Raw genomic sequence first — 15,343 nt, 5'->3', positions numbered from 1 at the left:
TTCCTGTGGCCTGGTCTTGGTATGTTCTGATTACAGCGGCGGTTTGTATCACCTAGCCGCTGTTCTATTTAAGTCTTAGTCCTTCCCCGGGGTCATAAAAGTCAGTGTAGAACCTAGCAGTGAATGAAATACAATGCCCCCGTGTGAAGCCTCATCGAGCAGCCTTGGAATGGCGTAATCTTGTAGTGCACGGGACTCGCAGGCGGACAAGGCGGCCTATCCGAGCCCCAACAGGTAGACACGGAGGACTATCGGAGCCGCAACAGGCACAGTGGACAGGCACAGTGGCCAGGGAGGACAGCGCGGTTTTGTGGATCCACAGGACACTGTGGCGTCCAAGCACGTGCTCCCGGAGGAGAGGACCCTGTGGGAGCTGATGCTGGGAGCTGGCTGAGATTCCAGCGAATAAGACTCCCTGTGACATGCACAGCTGCCATCTGCGCTGCAGCTCCTGATGCCAAGATGGTCGTGCGATAAATGCACAAAGCGCATCTCCAGCAAAAAGCCGCCGAGTGTCCACATCCAGGATATCCACCACGGTGGCTTTTTGGTGTTAATACGATGAATGTGAGCAGCAGGTGGTCTGCGTCGAGTGTGACTGTGCCACTGCAGTTTTGTTCTCATGTCTTGATGAGCATTGAACGGTTCCTGACGAGGGTAGATAAGGATGCTGTGACCTGAGACTCTGCAGTATTGTAGCTTGAGGAACCAAGGAGTTTTTCTGTCTTGCAAAGCCGTCAGGGAGGATGTTCCAGGCTGGTGACTGCTCCATGAGGTATTCAGAGATCCAGGTTCCTTTCAGACCGCTGCTCTGTGTTCCCACGGACACGGCTGTCCTTGCTGTGGTTGGGACTGGGTGATTGCCACGCTGGCAGGGGTAGGCTTAAGGTGAGAGTGGCTAGGATTTACCTAATCTACATAATGACAGGGAGCCTGGGAGTAAAGTGTAGCCATGGCCTGGAGGATGGATGATGGATGTTGGTGAACGACTGTCTGCACTCACCTCAGCTGGCCGAGGGATGGGAAGGACGACTGATGATGCCGTTCAATGGTACCTGGTTCTTTCAGATTTGACTTCCTTATGGATTTTCTGCTGTAAAGAGGAGAGAGCCTGTGGTTCTAGGCCAAGCATCTCACTCATCTCATAACATCTTGTATCCCTTAGCCAACATTTTTGTCAAGTTTCAGAAGTCCTATCAAACTGGCAAGCATTTCTCAGTTTGGTTTAACCATTGGATTTTATATCTGTGTCTGCATCTCTATTTTACATCTATGTGGTTATTTGACACTCTGTAGTACATTTGTAATAGGTTCTATTTGGTGGAAGTTACTCTCAACAAACCCTTGCTGCTACTTGAATTTTCAAGGTTGCAAGTAGAAAGGAGAGAATAAAAACCACATCTTCTCTAATTTTAAAATTTGTTGTTCCTCAAATCACACCAGAAGTACAAATATTACAAATTATAAAAGCAGTCAGAATCAAGGTTAAGAGATTTCTGGGTGATTCTGGCTAATCAGCAGTATTTGCTGAGGTGTGTGCAGCAGAGCAACATGCCAAGAAGCCCGGGACGGGGAAGAGTTGGGAGGCCAGGCTGTGACTTCAGAGGTGCTGTTGCCTCAGGAAGAGGAGCTAGATGCAGAGAGGATAAATGACCACAGGTGTGACCACCGCCGTCCTTGCCGCGGTACGGGGGCCTTTGTATGGGGCCCTTTGTGAGCTGAGTTATGAACCAGATGAAGGCTGTGCAGGCGTGTGAGAATCCAGGCCAGACTCGACGGGTGGAGGCTTGGCAGAGGTGAGGGGCCAGACAGCCTCGCTAAATGTGCAGTGGCTCACTGCAGACAGTGCCCATCAGTCGCCGGACAGACCGGCTTGAACTTCAGCCCCCATGGCAGCTGCCTTTACCTGTCTGCCTCCACCTTCTGAGGCCTATAGGCGTCGCAAATGTGTGGTTTTTAAACAGATTTGGATGAGTTGTTTTCTGCACAACACACTTTGACAGACGGAGGCTGGTTCTCCACAGTGGCCCCAGGGACTTGGCAGGGACTGGTGGGACAGAGCCTCAGAGCACAGCACCAGCTCCCTGGGAGAAGACGGTGCCCGTGGGACGGAAGAAAGAAGAGGCACACAGTGCTGAGGCGTGAACTCTAGTTTGCTCTTAGACATGACACACATGCCTTCTGGAAGTTTGCATGAAGCACTGCTAAAGCCACCAGTGCGGATAGGTCCTTAGATCAGGAGACCCAGAACACAGTTGTATTTGAAATCCTTCACATGCTGCAGTCTCTTCAAAGAGGACTACAAGTCATCTCTAATAACGTTGTAAAATTAATTTTTTATTAAATGCCATGGCTTTTTTTTTTTTTTTTTTTGTGGGGTAGGGCCGGTGTGTGACAGTAAAACAACAGACGCAGTGACACAGCTGGTGGGTGTTGGCTCTGGGCCCCAGTTGGGCAGTTGTATGAAAAGAAACCGAAAAGTCTCTACAGTGGTATGAACCGAAACACCTGGATTATGTGTTTTCATGTATTTGACATAAATGCGCACATTTGTACGCTAAACGCACATTTTTCTATATGTAATAAAATTCACACCTTTAAATAGTTAACATATATTTTATTTTAGGACCTCCCCCACGATGTGAGGACTAATAGCCACCCCCTCTCCCCCCCGAATATTAAGAGCCACATCGCAGGGCGGTGAGGCACCCCTCGCGAGGTGGGGACTAATCGCCACCCCCTCTCCCCCTCTGGCTATTAGGAGTCACCTCGCAGGGGGGTGAGGCACCCCCACAAGGTGGGGACTAATAGCCACCCCTTCTCCTCCCGCTGGCTATTAGGGGCCATGGTGGACTCACAGCCTGTTTATGATATTGTGAGTAATATCATCTCCCTCTCTGGAAATTATGAACTCTTTCACAGATGGGTGTATACCCTCAGTGTGTACACCGTCAGAGGGTGTACACCCGTCTGTATTGGGAGTAATATCCTCTTCCTCCCTGAATGTTAAGAAGAATATCCCAGGACTGTTTGTACTCCCTGCATTATTGGGTGTCATATCTTCCTCTCCCACGTGGAAATTAGAAACAATATCACTGGGGGCATGTACACCTTCTGTAATATTTAAAGTAATATCATCCCCTTCCCTCCAGGATCATGGGAACAATATCCCTGGGGAGTGTACACTTTCTGCCATATATGTCATAATATCATCCCTCCCGCCTTGAAACATTATGAAGGACCATCTCACACGGGGTGTACAACCCTTGGTGCGATATTGGGAATGCAATTATTCTCTTTTCCCCCGGCATATTTGGAAAAATATCAGAGTGAGTGTACCCCTCCTGCCATATGAGGATTACTATCCTCTTCTTCCTTTCTGGATATTAGAAAGAATATCACACGTGGGTTTGCACTTTCTTCGATATCTGGAGTCATGTCATCCTCTCTTGTTTTGAATGGCAAGAACAGTGCCTTGGGGGGGATGTACACACCCTGTCATATTGGGAGTAATATTGCACTCTCCCCTCCTTGATAATTAGGAACAACATCCCATGCTCTCTGTCCCTGGATATTAAGAACAACATCACAGGTAGGTGTACACCCCCTGCGGTATTAGGAGTAATATGATTAATTATTAAACATCCATGATCGATATTAACAATTATCAATGATACTATTAATAGGATACTGTTATGGATAATTATTTTAAATATATGATTATGCATGCTTAAAATAATTGCTAATATTGTTATTTTATTACCAGCATCACTTAATATTGATTTAAGTAACAATTGCTGATATCATTATTTTATTAGTAGTGATATTACTACTGATTATTAATGCTAATCGTTAACATTTTTAACTATTTTACTATCTTTATTGTGATTATTAATGTCGATGATTACTCTTAATTTTTCTTATATTTATTAATATTAATAATTAATAGACTTGTTCCTGATATCCAGCGGGGAGGGGATGATATCACTCCCAATATCGAAGAAAGTGTACACCCCACTATGATGTTATTCCTAACAGCCAGGGGGTAGAGGATGACATTATTGAAACTATGGCAGTGGGTGTACCTCCCTTCGGTCGTCTTGTTCCTTATATCCTGGGTGGGAGAGGATGATACAACTCCCAATATCGAAGGGGGCGTAGACCTCCCCCGTGATATTGTCCCTAACATCCAAAGGTGGAGAGGATGATATTTCTTCTGATTTTACAGGGGGTGTACACCACCCCTATGATATGGTTCCTAATATCCAGGGGGCGAGAGGATGATATTAGTCTCCATATTGCAGGAGGTGTACACTCCCTAGTGATATTGTTCCTAGTATCCAGGGAGGGAGAGGACGATATCACTCCCAGTATCGCAGGGGGTGTACACCTCCTTGTGATATGGTTCCCTATATCCTGGGAGGGAGACGATGATACTAGTGGCAAAATCGCAGAGGGTGTACACACCCACTGTGATATTGTTCCAAATATCCAGAGGGAGAGAAAATGATATGACTCCCAATATCACAGGGGGTGTACATCCTCCTGTGATATTGTTTCTTATATTCAGGGGGAGAGGATGATATTACTCCCAATATCGCAGAGGTTGTACACACCTCCTGCGATATTGTTCCTAATATCCCGAAGGGGAGAGCATATTACTCTCAATATGGCAGTGGGTGGTACACCTCCATTGTAATATTGTTCTTAATATCCATGATGGGAGAGGATATGACTCCCAATATCGCAAGAAATGTACGGCCGCCTGTGATAGAGTTCCTAACATCTAGGTGGGGAGAGGATGATATTACTGCCCATATCGCAAGAGTTGTAAAACCCCTTCGATATTTTGCATACAGTCCTGAGGGGAGAGGATATTATTCCCGATAGCGGAGAAGGTATACACCCCCCTGTGACACTATGCTTAATATCCGCATTGGGAGACGATGACGTTACACCCAATATCACAGGGGATGTACACCCACCCTGGGATATTGTTCCTTATATTGAGAGGGGGAGAAGATGCTATTGCTCCCAGTGACGCAGGGGCTGTGGCTGTACACCCCTCCTGTGATATTGTTCTTAATATCCTAGGGAAGAGAGGATGGTACTACACCCAATATCTCATGGGCTGTACGGTGTCCACTCAGAGATGTGTGGGGCTCTCTTACACAAGTAACTCCTTCTCTAACTTTAGCCACATGCTGGTCATCCAGGGGCCTCCTAAAATCCAGGAGTATAAAAACCAGTGGAATTTCTGAGAACCAAAGATGGCGCATGGCTCTGGTTGGGCTGCCACAGGCAGTTTTGTGAAAAGACAGAGATGTATTTCTCATAGTCCTGGAGTCTGGAGGTCCAAGGTCAAGGTGGGTTCAGGACTGGCTCCTCCTAAGGCATCTCTCCTTGACTGTCAGATGGCATCTTCTCTTGTGTCCTCGTGCGGTTGTCCCTCAATAGATGTCTGTGTCCTGATCTCTTCTTACAAGGGCATCAGTTCTAATGACTTCGTTACCTTAATCACCTCTTTAAAAGGCCTATCTCCACATACAGACACATTCTGAGGTCCTTGGTTAGGACTACAACCTGGGAATATTGGGGTATGCAATTAAACCTGAAGCAGATGGGGTCTTATAACCTGTGTCACCCAAGCTCATGCCAGAGCCCCATGAGGAAGCCCCAGGTCCCCCCTTTGATATGGTTTAGCTGTGTCCCCACCAAAATCCCGTCTTAAATTCTCATGTGTTGTGGGAGGATGGAAGTGATAATTTGACAGCAGAGAAGACAGTTGCTGCCAGGGAGGGGAGAGGGGACTCCAGACCTCCGAAGGTTGGAGGGTCCCAGGCCCTGGGCAGAGCAGGCAGCCCCACCCCTGTGACACCCCTGAGGATGGCTCAGGAGTCGGAAAAGGTGGAATCATATGTAGAGGCTGGTTGGGGAGATAGGAAGTTGTTGAATGAGTTTTTAAATGTTTCCATCAAAATTCTTACTGCACCCTTGGTGTTGGTGGGGACCAGTGGCTTCTCCATGTGCCTGGCTTCTTCCTGGCTCTGACTCTGGGAGCCTGGCCTGGCCTAGGGCTGCTGGTTGGATTCATTGCTGGCAGCAGGTAGAAGGTGGAGGAGGGAGAGGAGCTGTCCTCAGTCCTCTCTTACTCATGCCTGTCCACGTTAGCAGCCCCTCCCCAGGCATCCCTTGCCCATAATCTGGGGAGTGCTATTCTCACTTCCCTTGGGCCCTGCCCACCGATCTCCAAAGAATCCCGTCAGTGACTCCTTTTAATCACCTCTTTGCCTGTGACAAAGTCTTCTGGGACCTCCTGACTGATACAAGGGGAAGCCTGGCTATCTGTGCAACTTGTAAAAGTGAAGTGAGTCATTCACACTGGCATGTATCTACAAGTCACACAGCTTTGCAACTGGAGTGACTTTAAGCTCATCTAACCAAACCTTCCATGACAGATGAGGACACCCAGAATCATAGGATAGAAGTGACTTGCTCCCATCTGGGTCCGCCACGCTGAGACTCAAGCGCAGAGTCTAGCAAAGCACACTTCGTCCTCCCTTAGAAGGAAGATCCTACCCGCACGGCTTACCTCCAGCTACCCTAGGTCCCCCCACTCTCCCTTAGAGGGAAGTTCCTGCCAGCATGGCTCACCTCTACCTACTCTAGGTCTCCCCCACCCTCCCTTAGAAGGAAGGTCCTGCCAGTATGGCTCACCTCCACGTACCCTAGGTCTCCCCACCCTCCCTTAGAAGGAAGGTCCTGCCAGCATGGCTCACCTCCACCTACTCTGGGTTTCTCCCAACCTCCCTTAGAAGGAAGGTCTTAGAAGGCAGCACGGTTCACCCTCTCCTAACCTAGGTCTCCCCCACCCTCAGAGGGGAGTCTTTGGGTCAGTCACAAGACTACTCCGGACATCTGTAAGAACAAATGGTTTCCAGCACAGTCCTTTCCTGGGGTCTGCATTTTCCCTCTGGGATGCTTGGAAGTTGAAGGGGTCAGGCAATTCAAGTTCTCCCTGGTATCTCAGGGGCCACTGACACACAGGAAAATGTGCTGCTCTGCTCGCTGTTTGACTTTGATGGATGCAAATTTGTTCTAAATGAGCCTGACATTCATTAGCATGTAAACATATGTTACTGGTGGCGGCTCGCAGGGCCACATGCTGATGGATTTTATGGGCTGCCCCCGCCGGACATCACCAGGCTGCCTGGGTCTGTGCTGCTTCTGGCTGGGTCTGTGCTGCTTCTGGCTAAGGCTCCAGATGTTTTGGTGCACTGTGAAGTAGACATTTTCGCTACAGGGTTATGTTTTTTTCCAAAAAAGAAACACAGACAAATCTGTGAAAAGAACTTGAGTTTATGCGCCGATCTACTGGAAGGAGACTCTTAGAATGTCAGCTGCTCCGTGTCTGCTTTGACTCCCGGGCAGTTCTCTCTGTCCTGTGGCTCAGATTCTATGGGGCTGAATTATACATTTGATTCCAGTTCTGCTCAATATTTCCCCACAAGTAGTGCTGTGGATGCGACTGATGCCTTTAGAGATATCTGCAGCAGGAACAGTGCAGAGAATACAACACGCCATGCTAAAATATTTTGAGCTGAAAGCAATTAAGAAGCGCTCTGGCCTTCCCTCTAGTTTCTGAAAAGCACACAACATAATCATATTATACAAAGACAAAAGTGCCCTTTCTCCCCTCTCTGCCAGAAAGGACGCAGGTCAATCTCTGTAGACAACTTCAGACCCTTATTCAGGAAACAGCACCAGAGGAATTTACACAAAAATCTATCATTTATTGGCCTTCCCACAATTTGTTGCCCCCAATGACCCAAAGTCCTTTTACTTTGTCTTGGCACTTCTAGAAACATTTATTATCCTTGTTGAAGATGTTATATAAAAGAAAGGTCTGAGCTGTCTCTTTGAGATTCCCTCATTCCCTGTGTATCTCTCATGTATATATGAAATATACATGCTAATAAACCTCCGCTTGCTTTTTTGGGGGTTCATCTGTCTTTTGTTATAGGAACCCCAACCAATGAAGCTAAGATGGGTGGAAGAAAAGATTACATTTTTCTCCCCTGTAGTAGCATTATTCTAGCAATAGCATTATTATTATTTTTTTTTTGGTAGATTTCTGTTGAATACACACACACACACACACACACACACACACACACACACACAGAGCAATGTAAAAAGAAAGAAGTGTGGGGAGTTCTGATGAAATTTTAGGTCCCAGAGATACCTAAATATGTTGAGAAGTTGTCTTTAAACATTGATTTTTTTCCCACATTTATTCTCATATTTTTGATATTTTTTTCTTCTGAGATACCATTTCTAGATTGTTTTCTCTACATTTCCTTGCAAGTCCGAGAGAGTATGCTGGTTAGTAGTGTGTCCAATGCACTACCTCTGTCCTTGTCAGTAAAGAAATGTAGAAATTGAGAGGGATGTGAGAGTCACGCTACACAGAGATGGAAACACAGATAGGAGGTAAGTAAAAACACGTGAAAACCCAGCATTTCTGGAACTCTCACCTACTCCTGTGCCGATATTCATCCTTCAGCTCTGCCTCCGTTCTTCCTTTCTTTTCTCATGCTATGGGGTCTGCTTTGGAGACGTTATCTACTTTCATTCTTCCAAAGTCAAGCTTCTAGCTTTGGTTGGAACTGCAGACCCATTTACTCATTCAGCAAATACTTTCTAAGCACATGGATAGTCACTGAGAATACCGTGGTTCACCAACATGACCGTGGCCCCTGCTCTCACGAACCTGCAGCCTGATGGGGAGAATGGGCACTAATAAGACAATCACTCTAATGGGTTTCTGATGAAGAATTCAGGAAAGCACACCAAAGAAAGGGAAGCGGGGTTCTCTAAATTTATGCTGTAAAAGAATCTGGCGTATCTTGGGATGAGAGGTAGAAAACCGATGCATTCTGGAAGGTATGATCCCCTTGCAGTCTGGAGAGAAGTAGAGGTTGATTGTTGAGGGCGGTGGAGTGTAGGGACACCACGGTCTAAACAGAGATGGGGGTGCTGCAGAATGCCTCTTGCAGCAGGAAACAGGCACGTGCAAGGAAGTAAGCACGGGAGAAAGTGGCACAAGACAAGAATGAAGGCAGGCAGGCAGGGGCTGGGAGATGATGGTAGATGCTTTATTCTCTTAATAACAGCAACAGGATGCTGTTGAAAGCACTTGAGGGAGGTGGGGAAGTGGGTATGACATGTTTTGTGTTTGTAAAATTATCACATTGTCTTACCAAACTATACTCCCTATTTTTTAAATTTTACTTTAAGTTCTTGGATACATGTGCAGGTCTATTACATAGGTATACATGTGCCATGGTGGTGTGCTGCCCCTGTCAACCCATCATCTAGGTTTTAAGCCCTGCATGCATGAGGTATTTGTCCTAATGCTCTCCCTCCTCTTGCCTCCAACCCCCAACAGGCCCCCGTGTGTGTCGTTCCCCTCCCCGTGTCCATGTGATCTCATTGTTCAACTCCCACTTATGAGTGAGAGCATGTGGTGTTTGGTTTTCTGTTCCTCTTTTAGTTTAGTTTGCTGAGAATGATGGCTTCCAGCTTCATCCATGTCCCTGCAAAGGACAGGAACCCATTCTTTTTTATGGTTGCATAGTATTCCGTGGTATATACGTGCCACATTTTGTGTATCCAGTGTATCATTGATGGGCACGAGATATCCTCTTAACATGTGATCCAGCTATTGCACTGTTCAGTATTTATCCAAAGGAGTTGAAAACTTGTGTTCACAGAAAAACCTGCACACGGACATTTATAGAAGCTTTAATCATAATTGCTAATTTTATTGCAGCTTTATTCATAATTGCTCAAACTTGGAGGCAACGAAGAAACCAAAATGTTCTTCACTAGGTGAGTGGATAAATAACCTGTGATATATCCAAACAATGGCATATTCTTCAGCACTGAAAGGAAGTGAGCTGTCAAGCCATGAAAAGACACTTAGGAACTTTAAACATGCACGGCTACACAAAAGAGACCCATCAGAAAAGACTAAAGGACATTCAGAAAAAGGCCAGACTATGGAGTGAAACTATCCGTGGTTCCCAGGTGTTGGGAAGAGGGAGAGATGATGAGGTGGAACATGGAAATTTTTAGGATTTTAGTGCAACTGCTCTGTACGATGCTATCATGGTGGATACATGTCATGACACCTTTGTTCAAACCCATAGAACCAGCACCAAGACGGAGCCCTCATGTAAACTGTGGACTCTGGGTGACAATATGTCAACGTCGGTTCTTCAATTGTTACAAACGCTCCCTCTGGGCAGGAGAGTTTTTAGTGGGGGAGGCTGTGCACGTGGGGGAAGGGAAGGCATATAGAAGGACTCTCTGCACCTTTCCCTCAATTTTTCTGTGAAGGTGAAACTGCCTAAAAGATAGTGTATTTTTTAAAAATAAAGGAAAAAAAGGAAACAAAAAGTCCTCACGAAAATCAAATGAGAAAATGATCACACTGGGTGCTTCAGGTCAAAATGGAAGAACAGGGGCTGTATTTACCATCCCACCTGATGACTTTTTCCTCACTGCTTTTCAGCATTTTTTTGGAGTCTAGTCAGTGCAATAAGGCAAGTTAAAATATATAAAATGCACCCTTATTAGAAAAGATTTAAAACTATCTGGATCTGCAGGTGACGTGATCACCTGTGTGGAAAATCTCCTGAAATCACAAAAAGCCACTAAAACTAATAATAATAAATTACTTACTAATAAGTGAGTTTGGAAAGCTTGCAAGATACAAGCTAAACACATAAGCAATATCTCTTTATACACTGGCAAAGAAATAATTGGAAATGGAAATTTACAAAGCAATATTATAGCACATCAAAACATGAAATACCTCAGACTAAATCTGACAAAAGATGTGTAAGATCTATACACTGAAAAGCAGGCAGTGATGTTGAAATAAATTAAAGAACTAAATAAATGAAGTGATATATTGTGTCCATGGATCAGCAGGCTCAATATTGTTAAGATGTCAGTTCTGCGCTTGTGGATCAGAGGTTTAATGCAATTCCAATCAAAATCACAGCATGATTTTTATTTTTATTTTTATTTTTCAGTAGAAATGAACTAGCGGATTCCAAAATGTGTCTGGAAATTTAAAGAACCCAACAGAGCTAAGACAACTTGGAATAAAACGGTGGAGGACTTACCTGAACTACCAAGATAGTGTGGTATTGGTATAATAAGAGAAAACTGGGTTAATGAAACCTCCTAGAGGGTCTAGTAATAATCTCACAAACATGTTACATATACGTAGTAGATTTTTGAATAAAGGTTCAAAGACATCAAATTAGAGAAAGGACGATAATGATAGAAGGATTAAATACCGTAGGCCAAAAAGAGAAAAAAGAGCTCCTGTTAAATATCTTCACATTGTTGTCACTCATGCAATTCAATTCACATTTTGTGTGTCTAAAAGTTGAGCAGACTTCTTCATTCTCTTTCCCCAATTCACTCCACAGAGATGCTGATGTCTTTCAGTGGAACTTGGAAGTTTGCTCTTCTTCTTAAAATGACTCTCTTAGATACTGTTTATGCAAGAAGTTGTGGGACTGTAACTTACAAATACTGTTCTAAACCTTGGAATCACACGTTCCCCTTTTTCTCTACTTATCGTTTCTAGTAAGTTTCCCATTTCCTCTTTCTCCTTCATATTTACACTGCATTCCTTTTAGTTCAGGCTTTTGTTACCCCACTTGATCTCTTGATGTGGTCACCTGAATGCCCTTCGTGTCCCAGCCTCCTGGAATCCTTCCTTCATGACCCTGCAGAACTGCCCTCCAGACCCGCAGGTGTGACCCGGAATCAAGGATCTCAAAGCCGAGTGGGATCTGAGAGGCTATCTAGACCAATCCTCCATTACAGATGTAAACCTTTTGATGACTTCACTTCAGAGCCCAAAATATTTGCACTGCAGGCAGAATCACCTAAATCACTTAATGTGATGTTCAGTCTTCCCGTGGTATCTTCCTCTCTGCATCTCCCTACTTTCGGTCAGCCATTTCTCACTCATGACACCGAACCCTTCATTCACATCACATTATTGTTCTTCTCCACACACACACACACACACACACTTGTTTTCTGCCTGGGTTTTTTGTTATATTATTCCCTCTGCTGGAACTACCATTTTCCAAGATCTGACTACAGAATTTTAACGTATTCCTCAGAATGACTCACATATCACATATTCGACCAAATGGCTGCAGATTCTGTCACCTCCTCTCTTGTCCTATGGCAACATGGAGAATCTTCTTCTCTTAGCCAATAGGATTTATCATGGTCCTTCTTTATCTTAACAATAGTTTAGCAGGACTGAGAACTGGGAAGTAGATTTTTCTCCCAGGGGTGAGCACTGTCTTAGTTTAGCAGATCTCCCTGGGTCTCCACTCTGGTTGTAGAAAAGCAGCCCATAGGGCATGGTGGGGAGGAGAAGAAGGGGAATTAAGCTGTGGTGCATGAAGATGGACAGTTGTGACCCGTACTCCGGGGTTGGGAGTTGAGGCCACTAGGAAGGAGAAGCTGTAAGGATGAAGACGAGGCATAAAAAGTGATGCAGGCCGGGTACGGTGACTCATGCCTGTAATCCCAACACTTTGGGAAGCCAACGTGGATGGATCACGAGGTCAAGAGTTCAAGACCAGTCTGACCAATATTGTGAAACCCTGTCTCTACCAAAAATACAAAAATTAGCTCGGTGTGGTGGCACATACCTGTAGTCCAGCTACGCGGGAGGCTGAGGCAGGAGAATCACTTGAACCCAGGAGATGGAGGTTGCAGTGAGCCAAGATCATGACACTGCACTCCAGCCTGAGTGACAGAGCGAGACTCCATCTCAGAGAAAAGAAGTGATGCATAGTAACAAGACTGCCCGAGGAGAAAAGGAAATCAGCAACCTTCTCCAGGGTGGGATAGCTGAAGACCCTTTAAGAACAAAGGTGTCTACTTTCCTTCTTAGGATGCTCTATCGTGATTTAATGAACCCCTCACAATCTACTGTATTCAGTATTTGGCATGAGTCAATTTAGGGGAATTCTAGAAAACATAGCTGGCTGTTATCAGGTTAATGTAGATTGGGAGGAAGGGAAAAACCCCAGGAGCCACGTAGGAAGGACAATACGTGAAAACAGAAGAAACTTGGAGTCAGTTCACCCTTCAAACAAAATCCAGTTTCCAGAAGACATTGTGAGGGCTGCTGGGTCTTCCTCACCTGCAGATGGGGGATTCCAGATACTTATACTTGAATCTCACAGGATGGGGTGATCACCACCTGCTCTCAAATGGGATGAGTTACAATATCTTCTATCGGGAGGCAGTAAATAAGAGGTTAGGTACACGTCTGTAGTCATCACAATTCTGTCAAGATTGCTATTTTTACTTCCATGTCATAGATGGAGAGCATGATGCTTGTGGAAATGATTTGCTCAGGGTCTCACCATCAAAAGTGGCAGAGGAAAGATTCCAACATGTTTTAAAAGCTGCAAACTGAGCCGACTCCCATCCATGCTGTCATACCGACTGAGATTTCAATCCTCCTGAAGGCAGGAAACTTATTCCATTTGCTTTTATACTCTCCATAACACTAATGAGCAAGTTTTGCTCAAAGTAACACGGAATATTTTGCTGACTCAAGGGGTAAGAGAAGAGACTTAAATGACACCATCACAAGTCAACATTCAAGGAACAGAGACATTTAGCATTAGCTGTCTCAGTCAAATCAACAAACATGCACATTTATCCTTTACATGGGAGTAAGACAGCAAACACAATTGAAAAAATGAGCCAAGTGTAAAAAAAATGTGTCACAAAGGGATGGATTTAGACAGGAGAGCAGTGAAGTAGGTTATAAAATGGTCAGCATAATCCATTTTAATGAATTATTAGCTGAAACATGCAAAGCATTTAGGATTTCTGGGAGAAGTGTACAAACACACCAAATGTTTGTCCGACATTTTCTTCACTGCTTCTGTCTTTCCACAGGGCTAGAGATGATGTTGACCAACGGCCTTGGGAGGAGAGGTTGCAGCTGAGCCCACACCCTCTCAAACTCCTTCAGACTGTTTCTGTTTTTGTAGACTACTTTACCATTAACAACAAATCCTAAGATTTAATCAGTACAGCAGTCATTGGCCAGAGTTCAAATTTCTGATTTGAAGGAATCTGCACTCTGCCTGCCAGGATCGACTATTAATGGCTTCGTCCAGAGAGGAGCTATGTCTTTGCTCACTACAGAACAGTATTGAGGCTTCGAAAGGGGTATTTTGCTGGTCACCTCCTGGTCATCCTTCTGCTCACCAAGAGCAGATACTGTTCTCAGCCCCTTACATTTACAAGGTCGTTTAATTCTCACATAGCCCTTTCAGATAGATGCGACTATTACCCCCCTTTTACAGAGGAGGAAACCGAGAGGCAGAGGACATAGGTGAATTGTCCCAGATCACAGAGCTGGCTATGGAGCTGGGACTTGCACCCGGCCAGCCTGGCTCCAGAGTTCACTGCCCTCCTCCTGTACAGCACGTGTGACCTGCAGTAATCACCGCCCAAACAGGCAGGCACTGCGGATAGCCAAGCACACCTCTTCCGACTTCAGCACGGAGGAAGGTTCGTTTTCATTCTGGTGTTCAGCTCAGTTAGGACTGTTTTTATCACAAGGACGCACAACCCAGAAAGCTCAGTCACGTGCCGTTGCCTTCTACGGTCATGGTTTTCTACTTTTTGGCCCCATTTTCCTGAGGACTTGGCCTGCTGGGACGTGAATGATGCGTTACTACTGTAGAGACAGAGGTTCAGGTCTAGTGGCACAAACAGCGACAGACCCCATGAAAATGCGGGCGCGGCCCCTCCATCCCAACAGCCTGGATGGCTGCTCCATTCTGCTCCCATCACACACGTCCCCACCCAGCCACGCCCCTTCTCCTTTTCCCTACTGGATTCATCAAATCAAACCTCATTGTCCTTGGCAAATGTACAATTAATTTACTTACTGCCCAGAACAAAAGCGCACTTCCAGTTAACATGACACCCCTGCTGTAATAGAACAGCCTTAATTCAGACATGATGCAGGAGGGCCGTCCTGGAATCGGCAGCTGTTTTCTGGGGAAAGCCTCTGTCCCACCTGAGTCCCACCTGAGCCCGACACTTGTGCCACACTATCCCCATGGTGTCTGAAAGCTCCATGAAGACAGGGTCACTCTGACCCCTTCACACCCACAACGCCAAAGAGGAGCAGGTGTTCAGGAAAAGTCTCCTGCTAGTGCTGAAGACAGGAATACTTCCTCGTGGTGCCCAGAATGTC

The 15,343-nt window shown here is 45.5% G+C and overlaps 1 protein-coding gene across 1 annotated transcript in view; it reads left to right on the top strand.

The window, feature by feature from the left end:
* The window catches only part of LOC139361560 (disco-interacting protein 2 homolog C-like), a 56,816-nt gene that overhangs the window by 19,460 nt on the left and 22,013 nt on the right, over positions 1-15,343 (top strand). The window lies entirely within an intron of this gene.

This window comes from Macaca nemestrina, unplaced genomic scaffold (genome assembly GCF_043159975.1).
Source record: "Macaca nemestrina isolate mMacNem1 unplaced genomic scaffold, mMacNem.hap1 Scaffold_61, whole genome shotgun sequence".
NCBI lineage: Eukaryota > Metazoa > Chordata > Mammalia > Primates > Cercopithecidae > Macaca > Macaca nemestrina.
Note: the sequence above shows the minus strand (reverse complement) of the source record. Positions and strands in the feature narration are given on the sequence as shown.